This window comes from Canis aureus, chromosome 25 (assembly GCF_053574225.1).
Source record: "Canis aureus isolate CA01 chromosome 25, VMU_Caureus_v.1.0, whole genome shotgun sequence".
NCBI lineage: Eukaryota > Metazoa > Chordata > Mammalia > Carnivora > Canidae > Canis > Canis aureus.
This window is the reverse complement of record NC_135635.1, coordinates 11,123,470-11,139,007: the sequence shown is the minus strand read 5'-3', so window position 1 is coordinate 11,139,007 and position 15,538 is coordinate 11,123,470. Positions and strand designations below refer to the sequence as shown.

Below are 15,538 nucleotides of genomic sequence, written 5' to 3'. Positions count from 1 at the left end.
GGAAAAAAAAACAGAAAAAGCAGAAAATTTAGAAAGAACAAAAATAAGAAAGTAGAAATGAATTAAAATATATCTGGGATCATAACAAATACATATGGGCTAATTTTTTGTTGTTGTCAAAAGATGAAATTGCCAGACTGAGGAAGAAACAAAATTCAATAAATTAAAAGAATTCAGAAAGTTTGAAAATGAAAAGATGGAAGAACAGACATAATAATGTCTGAAACTCTAGATTGCTGAAACTCTAATCATGAAGGCAATGAAAATAATGATACCATTTACCCAGCCTCCATGTAGCAAAATTTTTTTAAAAAATCCATGTTTGGCAAGAATGTGGAGCAATCAGAACATTTATATACTGCTGGCGGAAGTATACATTGGTGCCATCATTCTCGGAAGTGCTTTGACATCATCTAGTAAAGAAGCTCACTTATGTGTATCACAGGTTACATATATAAGAATGTTCATAGCAGCACTCATTGTAATGCTCAAACTAGAAAATGTCCAAATGTCCATCATCAGAGCAATGGATAAACGTGGTGTATTCATATAATGAAATTCTGTGCAGTAATAAAAAGGAAGGAAACACAGTCACACCAAAAAGCATATGTTACACAAATGAGCTAGTGTCAAAAGAAGGAATACACAAAAGAGTATGTAGATAATGGCACCATTTGTGTAAAGCATAAAAAAAATAGGTAAAATAAATCATAGGGTGAACAGTGAACTAGCCATAGAGCAAATCTCAACAATCAGTTTCATAGAGATTCTGTTACCAAATCTCACTTGGGTTAAGCTATAAATCAATGAAGATATGTTTTTAAAACTCCCATACATTTGGCAGTTTTTAAAGAGGTGGGGTTTGTATTTAAAAAGATGAATAAAAGCATGAGCAGGAAAAGCATAGTAGCTATATATCAAATGATATAAAGCGATTTGTTAGTGTCAGACGCTGCTCCAATGCTTTATCTATATTTTTTCATTGATTCTGCCAACAATCTTATGGATTAAGTCCTTTCATTAACATTATTTTACCATTAAGAAAACCAAGTAACCTGCTTAAAGTCACACAATCCATATGCGGTAGAGGTGGGATCCAAACCCAGGCCATCTGATTACGGAGTTTGTCCTTAACCTCTCTCCTATGCTGGCCGGAAACAGCAAAGATGAGAAATGGGGACATGCAAGACATGTTTGGGACACGTGTGCAGGTGCAGATAGACTGTGGGGAATGGTGGTAATAAAGAATTTAAAAGTATCTGGTAGTGGAAATAGAACAAAATTTGATAAATTGGATTAGTTGTGTGTGTGCTAGAGAAACACTGAAGATTATAGATTATGAAATGGCACAATGAAATCTGTATTTTAGGGAGATCTGTCTCTTGTCACAGAGGAGAAACATTTGAAGGGTGAGGTAGAAAGACCTTTTAGCAGAAATTAGAAAGGACCTGAGCCAGAGAAGTTTGGATGGAAGAGAAGTACGAGAGGAAGACACATTTCCGAGGGAGGATTAACATTTGAAACACGATTAGATGGGAAGGGTGCTTCCAAATTTCCAAACCTTTGAAACCCGGAAGATTATGATCCCATGAACCAAGATAAAGAAGGAAAATGGAGGAATAAGTATGTAGTGGAAGGTGAGCCTTGAGTCAGGGCTTTAAGGTATCTGTGAGATGGACATAAAGGTGTTTTGCTGATGCGGGAAATGTGGACTGACTCAGAAGCTAACTCAGCTCAAAGGGAAGGGCTAGGGATGTAGGTTTGGGCATCATCCTCTGTGGTGATGAAGCGTCATGGGCAGCTGCCAAAGAAATTGCTTCAGAGCAGCGAGACTTAACCCCAGATGGTGAAAGGTGGAGGAGAGGAAGGCGGGAGAAGTGCAGACATCTGTGTCTGCTAATCTTCTAAGAAGTTGGGTAGTGAAGAGAGAGTGAAGGAGAAGATGGTGAACTGGAGGAAGATGGAATCAAACTGTTAATAATCACTGACATTTATCGAGTGTTTAGTAAAAGCTCTGCGTAGATTGTCTAGGTTAACCCCTGCAGCTCTGAAATGGGTCCTTCTGTTACAGATGTTTCCTGAATGGGAGAATGGAAGCGCAGAGATGAAGATCACACAGCTATGTGGTGGAGTCGGGGTTTATACAAAGGCAGTGTCTTAAACATGATACCAAAACATAGCCAGATGCTGGGCAGTAGGTGAGATCTCCGCATGCTTGTAGCACAAAGTGAGTCAAACTAGGTGATGGTTGTGAGGACAGAGGGCAGGTGTAGCAGAAAACAGGAAGTGCCGGGGTTGACCAGGAGACAAGGTGGGGAGGGAGAAAATGTGTTCCTCTGGGACTAGGGAAAAGGAAGGGTGGGGGTGGGGAAGGTACTTCAGGGTGTGGGTGGCAGGAAGTCCTGAGGTTCATTCTGGGCTATTTGATCCGGTAGTTTGGTTACAGAGATCATCTGTCGAAGTAACAAGAGCCCAGGGTAGCTTTGTGGCATGGAGTGGGGGCTCTGGTTTGAAGCAGCTGGGGCCACAGTGCTGAAGCAGTGACAGCGTAGTGGAGGAGCACATTACTCGGAGTCCAGTTCTGATACATAAAGTAAAAATCACAATCATCAAAGGGACTTAAAAAGAGAATCCCTTAAGTCTCTCATAAAGTACAGTATACACAATTTTGTGTCTATGGTCCCGTCTCTCAATTAGTCTGACAGATCCAGCTTTTCCGCTAGCAATGGAACAGATGGCCATTTCTTTGGTTGAGCACCAGAATGATGAGTGGGCTTGCACTGGGCCCCTTGAGTGAAAAAGATCCATGCAAGATGGGGTTCCACTGTGCGGGGAGTATTCCAAGTACAGGCTGTGCAGACAGACTAGGGTGTGAGTCCTGGCATGGCCTGTTGGCTGCGTGATGGTGGGCAACTTTACCAGATTTTTCAGTCTCGGTTTCTTTTTCTGTGAAAATGATTAGTTAAGGACGCTGGCATGGACTAGACGCTCAAGTACTGGTAGAAAATAAGAAAACATAAAACCAAAAAAAAAAAAGAAAAGAAAACATAAAACTGAATGGCAACACCAATTGGTGTGGTAAAGTAAAGAAAGATGAACAAAGGACCCAGCTAAGGTGAGAGAGTCTGAAACAACGATTCATTTGGCCTTCGTTGGGGGTGCTCACAATGTGGAACATACAGCAAGAGAGCATGTGGTTGAGTTTACCCAGAATTGAGGGTCCGCGTTAATGTTGTATGGGGCCTACCAGAAGGTCAAGAGCAAAGGCACGTAGGGCGCTAGAAGGGAGAGTGGTAGAACTCGATGCATTAGGAGACGACACTGGGTGACTCAGGAAGAATCAAGCAACTGAGTCACACTGCGTTTTATGAGCAAGCTCAGTCAGGATGAGGGGAGAGAAGGAAGTAGTTTTTTTTTTTTTTATATCAAGATGACATGGGGAATTTATTTTGTAGAAAAGCAACATCTAGAGAATGCCACAGACAGCCCTAGTATGTCTAAAGTACTACATATAAAAAATGATAATTGCTCATTATGACAACACTGAAGCACTGAAAGATACCAAAATACTTTCTGAATCCAAGGAGTCAAATTATACTCAATATGGTTTTAATGTCCTTGCCTATCTCAAAGTTCAAATATGCTGACATTTGGTAAATCAGATAACCAGAACATTCAATATCTAAGTTTTCTGGTCATACATAGACTTACTCATACTCATGTGAGGGGTTGGTAGGGGGAGAAAGGACTTTTGTTCACTCTTCGGTTTTGTGCGTGGGGACTACAAATTAAAGTGGGCAAATGACAGTTTAAGAGGAAAGAAAAAAAAAAACATCCAAAGAGACGGTCAGACCTGGAGGCTTATATACCATTTAACAAAGAGCAATAAATTATGGAGATGGGACAAGACAAAGGAAAAAGGGGTTTGGGCTAGGGCCAGTAAAGTGTGGAAAAGTGAGGAGGCAATATATGGAGGAAACTAATGGATGAGAAGCGTTATTTTAACAAGCTTTGTTTGTACAGACTCCTCTTGGCATGGACCCTCTTCTCTGGTCATAAGAATGTTCTCTTCCCAGTATAGGGAGAGCACCTTTCTCCCTGGAAATTTATGCCCTGCTTTGCTTTTAGGTAGGAAGGGCCCTTCCTGCATCTGCTCTTTCTCAATTGCCTGCAGCTCAAAATAATATGCCAGAGTGGCATATTTTGGGGTGGTATGTTTTGATCCTCTTCAGTGGAGTTCAGAGACAGCATCTGGAGATCGTCCTTACTGATTTTGAGCTTTTCTTTCCGCAGCGATGCCTTTCATGGACTGAGGGTGGTCAGAGCCAACAAAACAGGTCCCTTCTGAGTTCCGATTTGAAGAGTGTGTCACAGCACATTTCTTTGAGCAGGCATGAGGGCCTTGTGATTTTTAAGGACGATAGCACTACGTGTTGTGAGGATTATTAGGTCTGGAACCAAAAGCATGGGGTCTGGAGCCATGCTAGGTTCAAATGCTGGCTCTTCCACTGATTAGCTGTGTGATCTTAGTCAGTGGGATTAACTTCTATGTTTCTTGGTTTTCTCATCTATAAAAGGGGTGTAAAAGTGGTTGTTCAGAGGCTCAAATGAATAACTCTTGATAATAATACTCAAATAATAATACTCTGTGATGAGCCCTTAGGAAATACTAAATGAGCTATTATCGTTATTATTATGAATATGGAAAAAAGCTAATTTTTTAGCCGAGTGGCCACTGAGTTTTTTCTGGGCTGGTTCTAGTTTCATTGTCTAGCTTGCTCTTAATCAGTGCCACATACTTTCGAGTTTGCTGGCTAGGATTAAAAGAGCCATCTGTGGTCATGGAGCATAGGATGCTCTGTCAAGGGAATGACCCTAGGTGGGATGAAGTGTTCAGTTCTGGGACTGTAAGTTCCGGAGCACGGTACTGGTGGGAACGAGCAATGTCACTATCCACAGGCATCTTTTCTTAGCCAGCCCAGCAACAGATCTATTCCCCCCTTTTCTTTTCCTAGGGACATTTGCATCCTTTTACAGGAAATCTCTATCCTCAGCTCCTGGATTACTCTTACAGAGAGACCTGCACAATCACATCTATTGTTTGTTTTTCTGCCATAATTTTACCTTTTTCTTTTTTCAAAAATCTGTGTAGTTTGTAACCTAATGACTGTTTCTGTAACATCCATCACTCTGACAGAGATAATAACACCCAAGTAGAACGAGGAATGAATAATTTAACAGGAAAAATTAGAATCCTGGTATAAGCTTCTTCAAAGAGATTTTCTGAATTAAAAGGTGAGGTAATCTATTTGGTGGAGAATAAATTAACCCTTTCTTTTGTGTTCAGAGCTCCTTGGAGGATTGTTTATAGCTGATTTGAATAAAGCTGAAACATTAGGTGCTACCTCTGTATCAAAAAGCATCTGTCCATGATACTCTTATATAGCAAGCCCTTTGGACAGTTACTGCAACGACCTGTCCAGCCTAAATGTCTAACATAGGTCCCCACCTGGATGTTTGCTATTGGAAAATAGGACAAGAGGAGCCATTAACAGATGCTGGTATTGCCAAGCTCCGAGAGGGCTAAAGAAAAACATGCGGGGGGCGGGGGGGTTGGTGTTTCAACAAAATGCAAGTTTAAACAAAGAGGAAGCATGATTTATAGTTTAATAAACCATTATCATTCTTGACTTAGAATTTCTTCTTGAACTAGAAATCTGGAGGGCAGTAGCCAGGTAATTTTTTATTTTTATTTTGTTCATTTTTTATTTTATTTTTTTGCCAGGTAATTTTTTAAAGAAAAAGTATGTTTTTGGTTGCAGTATCGTTTTTAAATCATACCTCAAAATAAGGAATGGATGTTTGGGTCTGTAGCTGGGCGATCAAAGGGCCAATAGAGAAGAGGTTCTTTTTTTATTGTAAACATATAAATTAATCATGACTCAAAAATGGAATCAGGAGAAAATCTACACCTGGAAATGGAAATTTAAAGAAGATTTTTATTTATTTGTCTAAACACGCAAACATACATGTATACACACACACACACACCGTATAAATACACACTTGTACTCATCATGTAGTTCCTGAAAATCATGACCTCAGGTGTAGAAATAATACGAATTCGACAATTGGGAAGAAAAACCAGCAGTCATATTTTTATCTTCAGCTCAGCTTATCTAGAATTTGTGCTTAAGCAGGAGTCTTAACAAGATTTTAATACAAAAGCCTTTCCTTACCCCTACCTTCCCCAAATCTGATATATTTTCAAAAGCAAAAATTAAATTAAATGCCGTGTGAGTTCTTGTGTGACGGGACCTCGGAACTATAAAGAGGGCAAGGAGCCACAGAGACATCACACCAGCCGGAAATTAGATGGTTCATCTTCACTGCTTTGAAGGTTTTGTTTTTAAAATTTTATCTATCTTCTTTCTATCTATCATCCATCTATCTTCTATTCATCTTATATTTATCTTCACCAAAGTACAATGAACAAATGCATAGGACTTTCATTTCTACATATTTTGTACTTTTTCTTTTTTTTTCTTCCAAATTAGGCTTACAGAATTTACAGCCCATAATACTGACTCGAGTCAATGCGGTCTTGGGTTAGTTCTCCCTCACAATTACTGGCTACTCCAGAGGGCTGGGGTCAGAGGCTTGATTAAATAAATTACAGCTTCGGGTCCCCTCCAATAAACCATGTCAAGCTTTAGGCAACCCAAAACAATGCTCCCTGTTTTAACCCATAATGGGCAGTTGAGTTTAGTAAATGGCCTAAGCACTGCAGCATAAATATTTATGGGAGAATTTTTCCAATTAAGGTAGAGGCTTGTTTAGATGCTATCAGTTTAGAGAGGGCTTTTCCAACAAGAAAATTACTGTTAAAAGACATCAGGAAATGGTTAAACTCCAGAAGGCTAAAAGGTCAGTGAGTCTGCAATGTGCAAAGCCCGCGTTCCTATTACTGCTGTCTATATGCATTAAACCCTTCTCCTACCCCTTTAAAAGAAGGATTAAAAAATAGCCCTTTGTACCTGGGGAAAAATGTTGGTTCGTTCATATGAAAAATATTTATGTTGAGAAATAAAAATGTGGGCAGTGAGTCAACCAGATTTGGTGTTATCCCAACTTTTACAACAGGCTGTACATAGGTCCTGCTTGTTTGCTGGTCTAGAGTATGGAGGGTGGCGCCAATAATCACACTGAATGATTTTCATAGTAGGTGCTATCAGCATGGACTCCAAGGGTTCCTGTTGTACACACCCCAGAAAGAGATGTAAACATGCAATTTGTAAGTTGTATTACCAAGAAAGAACTGTATAAAATCTGAAATGTGGAGTACAGGCAGAAAAACTCCCAGAGGAGAAGAATATGTGATCTCAGTGGGAATTCATTAATCTACCAAACAGTGTACATGCGTGTCTGCCATATGGTATTTTACTCTAAAGGAAAACATAAAAAAGAAAAAGAGAAAGTGGGAAAAACAATCCTCATAGCATGTGAACACAAAGTACTTTTTGCCTGAAAATAAACTTACTAAGTTTATGGCACAAGAAACGCAGCAGAGTATCCCTAGATCGTACTATTAGAGCTGAGAAGGTTTTAGATGCATTGCCATCTGATTTTGATTCTCTCTGGAAAATGGAATAAAGTATTAAAGATTAAGGTTATTTAGCAACGATTTCAGCAGTTAGCTATGACGTAAAACACAGCATATAAACCACAGAAGATGGGGAAGATTGGTCTTCCATATTAGGATAACTCGTGTCCACTTAAGCCATAAGTATGAGCAATCCTTTCCAATCACAGCTGTGGCGAAACCAGAAGGCGGTGAGATACCTGAAAAAATATGAGGCCACAAGGGGAGGCATTTGCCATTAAATAATTAAACTATAGGGGAATCTATAGGCCCCTACCCGGCCCCCACCTCTGCCGCAACCTCAGTGTGAACATGTTAAGTATCTAGAAAAAATGCCTCCAAGCTCAACCGCAGTGTTGACTTTGGCTTTTGCCCTTATTGTCCTTTTCCTCCTGGGACTACAGATGAACCAAACTGGTGCTCGAAACAGCACAGGTAGCAGAGCTCGAGGGTCCTCTGGAGTATCCCCTCAACCAAGAAAGTGCATACCTGCAGATGTACAGAGCATGGCTTTGACGGGGAGCCACTTTGAAGCAGTGACACTTTGTCAGGGTTGACTCAGGTTCTGCACTGAAGTCTCTGGGGCCGGGGATAATGCAGTGTATGTGTGTGGGGCCATTGTCTTTAAACACTTGGCCCACAGGAGTTGGCTTAGGGCAAGGAAATTGGAATAAAAAATGTCTAATACTCGTTGTTGCAGCCCTTCTTATGCCCTCCTTTTTAAAATGACATATGTTCTTAGATTTTGCTTCTTATTTTCTATCTTCAACTTAATGATATCAATTGCTTCAGAATCGAATTTCTTTTGAGTGGGAAGTTGAAGCACCCGCCTATGGGTAGAACTCCTCTTAATCTGAGATTGAATTAAGACACTGGTGGAAAGGAAGCCGGTTACACAAATCTAAGCAGATTCTTAGTTATTCAGACTCCAATCCTATTATGTAAAACTATGTTGGTAGGTAGAGAACTTGTTTCTGCTCAAAAGAGACCATGTCTTATTTTATTTTATTATTTTTCTTAGAGAGGGAAAGGGTAGAATGAATTTCTTAGAGAGGGAAAGAAGAAGAGGGAGAGAGAGAGAGAAAATCTGAAGCAGCTCCATTCCAGGCATGGAACCCAACTTGGGGTTCTATCTCATGACCCTGAGATCATGATCTGAGCTGAAATCAAGAGCTGGATGCTTAACCTATTGAACCATCCAAGCCCCCTGAGACCATGTTTTATTATGTGGAGAATAGGAGTTAGCTCAGATCTTTGTTATTACTTTCTTTTCTCTGAAATGTTGACTGGCCTAGATTTTGGGGAGGACACACTTTTTTTAAAAGATTTTATTTATTCATGAGAGACACAGAGAGAGAGAGAGGCAGAGACACAGGCAAGGGAGAAGCAGGCTCCATGCAGGGAGCCCGATGTGGGACTCGATCCTGGGTCTCCAGGATCACACCCTGGGCTAAAAGTGGCGCTAAACCTCTGAGCCACCCGGGCTGCCCAAGGACACACTTTTTATGCTGTATTTGCTCATGAACTTGCAGCAGGAAAATGACTGCATTCAGGAGGCTTTCCTTCTAGATTAGATCACTAGTACATGTGGAGATTTGGGATTTGGACAGATTTGATTTGGTTTTCTGATTTCCCATCTAGAGGTGTTTTGGCGGTCAACAAAGTGATGTTGATAATTGCTTTAGGAAAATGCTAGGCAAATATAATAGGTTGAAGACTTATTACTAATTAAGAAAAGGAAGCTAATCTCTCTTCTACATTGTCTTATGTCTGTTTAAAGGAATCATCACAGACAATTTTAAGAGCTTTGGCAGGAGTGCTGGATCATCATGATTATCACATTGGGGTTTTGGTGGAGGGGTGATTTCCTGCCTTGTCTCTAGCTAATGCATATTGCAGTCTTGACCATCTGTAACGTGCTATAATACTTCCTTTTTCTGACATAAAGGCTTCAGCATGAGTACTTATTCAGGAACTTTTCAGAATGGGTAGTTTTATTATAAAAACTGTAATCTGTCACTTACATCTAAGCTGACTGATTATAAGAGGCAGAATGTTCTTTAGGGTTAGCAAATCGCATGTAGTGATACTTCTCCACTGAGGTAGTTTTCCAAGTGATGCTTTTCCCATGCTTCGGGTGTCTGTATATCTAAGTTCAGAGAGGGAATGACAAAGAGGAGATGCTGGGTTTAACTCTCATTGGTCTTCTGACCCCAAAGGTTGAAAAAGCAGTTATTTTTGGAGCTAGTGGCATGAGTTGAGTTGGAAGATTTTTTTTTTTTTTTTTTTGATAGGGATAAGTAGGGCACTTTTTAACATGCATTGCCTTGTTTGTTCAGCGACCAGGACTAGCCCAAACTAAATACCTAAATACTAAATTATGAACAAAATAACAAAACCAGGACATGGGTGAGAAGTCTTAGGAAGCCCACTATTTTTGTGCAAATAAATGAACCCATCTGAGACTAACACCAAACACAAGCCACGCATCCACTTCCAACACAGTGAACTTTATGGTGAAGCAGGTTGGCCCAATGGCTTTGATTTAACCCTTTACTCCAGCCACAAGTCAGTTCTTTTCTAAATGTTTGGGGCACTACTTAGTGCATTATGGAAATAAGTAGTGTTTTGCGCACTCAGGGAAATCAGGACCAGACTTAAGAAACTTAGATTTGGGATCTAATAGTAATTCAGTCTATTTTTTTTTTTCCCTCCTTGCTTTGGTCCTTTTGTTTCATTCTCATGGAAACTACCATTTATAAGGAAATTCTGAATTTGTTTGCTTTTAGCATAAGTTGGTGCTATATTAGTCACATAATTATAAAAGAAAGACTAGTTTCCATAAAGTCAATTTAATTGAGTGCAAATGTTGAAGATAATATTGAATGGCTCCTGATTTGATGAATGGGTGTAACATCTTTCAGGCCTTAACATTCTGTTTTCCAGTTTAATTCCATTTAATTCCGTGGATGAATTTATATTCTTTTCCCTACATCACAGCATTTTATATCAGATTCAATTCTATCTACCATTAAAAATACATGCAATACAAAGAGCCTGTAGTGAAAAAAATCAATCTTAATTTTAATAATGCACAGCATTACTGAGACGCTATTAAAATAAGCCCTGAATTGATCTTTTTTGTTTGTAACACATTACTTTAAAAAAATAAATCCACAACACACAATACTCCTAACTGAATGTTACATTTGTATAGTATCTTAACATTTTTGAAATTTTTTTAGATCTGCCACTTAACAAATTTCAAAACCAGTATGCAAAAGACCAAATGATTTTATTACCATTGGGGTGTGGTGGTAATATATAACTGGCTCTTTCCACCCGTGTCCCTGATGGCTAATGACTGAGGCTACTTTTTAATCAGATGACAAGTATTTCAAACATGGCTGGAATAAGTTTCTTTGGTGACTGCCATACTCAAGCAAAACCACTAGATTACCAAAACATCTTTGTACACAAAAGGAAAATCTACATCAAAAAAGGTGGGGTTTTTTGGTTTTTGGTTTTTGGTTTTTTTGTCTATAAGTGACCTGTGAAGTTTGAAGTCCCAGATGATCTGCCAAGTTTTAAGGTGGACAGCATGATGATCTCTGATTTTTTTGAAAAAAAAAATTATTCAAAATTTAGACTCAGTATATGATTCCAAGCAGGGGATTTTAATCACTTTCAGTAAGTGGAGGCTGAGAGTCTCAGTTTAGAGTTTCTGAGACACACGTTTATAATCCAAAAGTTGGCACTTTGGATAACTGTGGCACAGACGACATTGCTATAACTCAAATACTTCACAACTCAGGAATGCGTGTCTGGAAATTTCCTTCTGAAGTGAATTGTTCCTTCTGCTGATAACTGCAGTGTTGAGACTTACACTCTGCCCCATAATTTCCCTTGCTCCATGGCGAGTCTGAGTGTATATGAGAAGGCCTGTATTCCGACAGCTGGAGCCTCCTTTCCTAAGACCTTTCGAAGGCGTCCATCTTTCACTTCTTTGTACACCTGCTGACAGTTTCTTAAATGGATCAGCGGTTTCCTTACTACTCTACAGAACTGATGACAGTTTTCAAGGGGGTATGAAAAATATCCCAGCCTTGAAGTTGTTTACACCAATATTCACAGTTGATAAATTGGGCTGTCATTCGGATCTTACCGTAGAGGGCAAAAAGGGGATTTAGTAGTGGTGTTGATCACGGCAATACAAGGCACAAACATATCCTACATCCATTACCAGATTTCTGCATTTGCCACCATCTGTTGTTCTCCATCTCCCCGGGGGTAGGCAAAGAAGACCAAGGTGCACCAAGAAGGATGCAGGCTGTTGTACAGAGGACAGGTATCTGGGACATCAAGGTGTTAAATTCTGAATGGGATGCCTGAGAGAGTTTTTGGGCCCTTCTTACACTCAAGGGTTTAAAATACAAACTGAAAACTCTACTGCCTGGGAACTTGTTGACCAAGCATTCTTGTTTGAAGACAAGTGAAGAAAATATCATCCCTCAATGGTTGCTTCATGATTTGGGTTCTTTGTTGTACTTACTTCCAAACAACTGAAATGTGAGGGTAGGCAAGCTAGATTATAGGGTTTAAAGCATATGATATTATATTTAGGGATTATTTATTCCTGATTCATCTTTCTATCCTTATTCCCAACTAATGCACAGTATCAGAATCATCTGGATAATTTTTGCAAACTATGCAAGCCTTGACCCCCTGCAACTTCAATGTAGCTGAGCATTGAGATTCTTGGACTTGGGTGAAGTGGGCCAGGCTGGGGAGGTCTGGCCATGTGATTAGCCACTTCTGCTGCTCAAGAATCACTGCTTCAGGTAGTAAGTTAGTGTTTCCTATGGCTCAGCCCATCAGGGTCACCTAGGAGCTTTATCAAAATATAAATTTCTAGGTCCCATTCCAGCTCTAAAGCAATCAGAGTTTTGAGAGGGTGTGGTGGGGCAGGGCCTAGATATCTGTATTTTGAGAAATCTGCCCAGGTGGTTCTGGTGCCCTGACAGGGTTTGGACAACTACCCTAGATGAGGAAGAAATTGATGGAATGAGAATAGCATTGTGAATGATGAAAAGCCACCTGGTATGGCACCAAAGCAGAGATTCATGGGAGACTCAAAGCTGCAATGTGATGAAGACTGTTTTCATGTGATCAATGTTCTACCCACAAAATCAGTTTACCTATGTTGGAACTTCTTTTTCGGCAATCAGAAATAGTTCTAGTGTTAATAGCGGCAGTGGAAGCATGTAGATGTTTCTGAATCCTAGGGAAGGAAAGTTCAGAAATGAGTTTTAATTCAGAAATTAGTCTAAGTTATAAGTCCCCTAGAAAACAGAGAAGTGGGATTTATGAAATCTGGCTATCCCACCTGCAGACTGACGTATGGATGAACGAGAGGGAATATCAATCTAGATGCTAAGCTGTTGCAGGCATCTCACATGCTATCTATGATGACTTTGCCTTTACAAAGATTGAAACAGAGTACCGGCTACGTAAGTATATAAGCAGTCATTTGAGATGGCAGCATGTTGTTCTAGAAGTGAATGGTGGAGGGTGAATGGGGGAAAGGTAGGAAGAAGGAGAGAAATTTAGGAGGAAGCTGAGGGCTAGAATTCCCTACAGAGGCTGACAAGAGCTGGAGACAACAGATTTTTACATGGATTAGGTGATTCTCTTGCGCCCAGGTTTTGTCAGCTAATTGCAATGAAAATACTAGCTTTCTCATTTCCCGCTTGCTAAGGATGACAATCTGTTAACTGAATAAACATTAAAATGTAAAAATTTTGTTTTAGAACATGTAGGTGTACAAATACGGATTTTTGGTTACAAAAAATTAAAAAATCTCCTTTGGATCTTAAAAACAGCAGAAAGGAGTCTGACTTTTATTAGGTCATCACTATCAGAAGCAGCGCATAATCTCCAAACTGGAGCTATAGGAGCTGTTCTGTCTTTTGCAGAAATTGGAGAGGAAGTTACTGAAACTGGTTTTCCAAATGGCATGGACCAAACCATCTGGAAGCCAGAGACCACGGTAACACAAGGACCTGGAGTCCTGCTCTGTGAGTCTGACTCCAGGTCCCTTTCAAGTTGTGCCACTGACTGAGTAGCTAAGTGGAGATCAGAGACAGGCAGCAGCAGGGAAGGGTTGTTTTCTTTCTGGGGAACAGCCCTAATTTGGACTCTTCTACCTCCACCCTCTTCCCCTAGTCTCCAAGTGATGGCTGTTTGTTTGTCTGTTTTTTAAAATACTGTCAACTTTCAAATGTAAGATCCTAGAGGAGAGAGGACTGTTTCATTTGTTAATGGATGTGGGCACTTCTAATAAATACTAAATAACTCAAAACTTTAAATTAGATTAACCTTCCTAAACTTAAAAACATTTCAATTTTGTAAGATTTTTTTTTTTTTTTTAAGAATAGCATTTAGCGGGTTTCAGAGAAATTTCTTACATGCTTTAATACCAAACTGGGGAAACCCTTCTATTAAATGAACCCAGACTTTCTTATAGTGGGCATTTAGTTAGTCTGTGAAATGATCAATTATCAATACTACATTAATAAAGGCAGTTTAGCTAGCATTTGGATTCTCTTGCAGGAAGTGCATATGGCTCTACGGCAAAGGACACAAATCTGAATCACAAGGATTTTTATTCGTTATAAGCATGCTATTCAACTCAGTTAAACAAGTATTTGAGGAAATATTTGAAAAGTGGACCAGGTTTTCAGGGCACCGAATCAGAAGTCGGAGACCCAATAGTTTTCTGCAGTTTTGATTCCCCTGATCTGAGGGGAAAAAAAAAAAAAAAAAAGTGTTTGATTCTAGGACCCGGGCTAACTTGATTGTCTGCAGCACAAGAGCTTAATGAATAATGGGATCTGAGCGATAAATAAATGTCAGAAGGAACTTAACAATCATGACTTACAAGCAATAATCTGATTTCGAAAAAATATTAAATTAGGGCCTAAATGGAACGCGGCGCTTGAACGGTTCCATTTGAGGGCCGCAGATTGCGCTCTGTAAGTGGTGCTGGTGGGCAAAGGGCGTTTGTTTCAGCTGTGGCAGGAGTGTGATTGATGCCCCTGCTGGTGCAAGCCTACTGACCACCTTATTATTACAGCAGCTCTGAGGTTTGTCGCTGGGCTGTGCAAACAAATGATCAACATCATGTGGGAATGGCAGTAAGTGGAAGGGCCTCGGTGGAAAACATCGTCTGTGAAACAGGCTTTTCAGCCCAGAAGTTAGCTACCGAGAATGTAAAAACAAAGGTCTTTGCAAGAGAGACAGTGAGCAAAGCATGATGGATAATCTCGACCATGCACATAATTGCTTCCAGGTGTCTGGCCACTTTATTACTCTTGGGGTTATGCTACCACCCTGACAATGTTTTCTTTCTCAAACACGGTAACTCCTCAGAAAGCTGGTGCCAGCAGTTACTGTTAGCCACATCACCCTAGGTTTGACTCGGTTACAGCCCAGTCTCCAGACAACTGCCACATTAGGGAGATTTAATAAGGTAGGTGCATAAAATGGAGTTTAGGGAAGCCCCATGAAAAGTCAGCTGTGGGCTGGAAGTTTGTTTTCTCCATCTGGGTTAAGTTGTCAACTTCTAGAGGTATTGATAATTTTTTCAAAGGCAGCTTTTTTTCTCCACTGCATGACACTTTCAGATGAAGTACATAGCTCTCTCTCTCTCTCTCTCTTTTTTTTTTTTTTAATTTAACTGATTGGATTCCTAATGCCATTTTCAAAGATTTGTGGTATCCACAATTTACTACTTAATGATTTAATTCAGATGCAAACAGAATGAAAACATAAAGTGTTCTTGCCTGCATGTCAACACCTTGAAGAAAGTTGAAGCAGTTTTCTTAATCACCTGCT

The 15,538-nt window shown here is 39.9% G+C and overlaps 1 long non-coding RNA gene across 5 annotated transcripts in view; it reads left to right on the top strand.

The window, feature by feature from the left end:
* Positions 1-15,538, top strand: part of LOC144296973 (uncharacterized) — a 333,399-nt gene that overhangs the window by 61,729 nt on the left and 256,132 nt on the right. For 4 of the 5 annotated variants that reach the window (XR_013363946.1, XR_013363943.1, XR_013363942.1 and 1 more), the window contains exon 2: positions 2,072-2,227. This is a non-coding gene — a long non-coding RNA (uncharacterized LOC144296973). The remainder of the gene's footprint in view (positions 1-2,071; positions 2,228-15,538) is intronic. The other variant, XR_013363944.1, reaches the window with a different exon arrangement.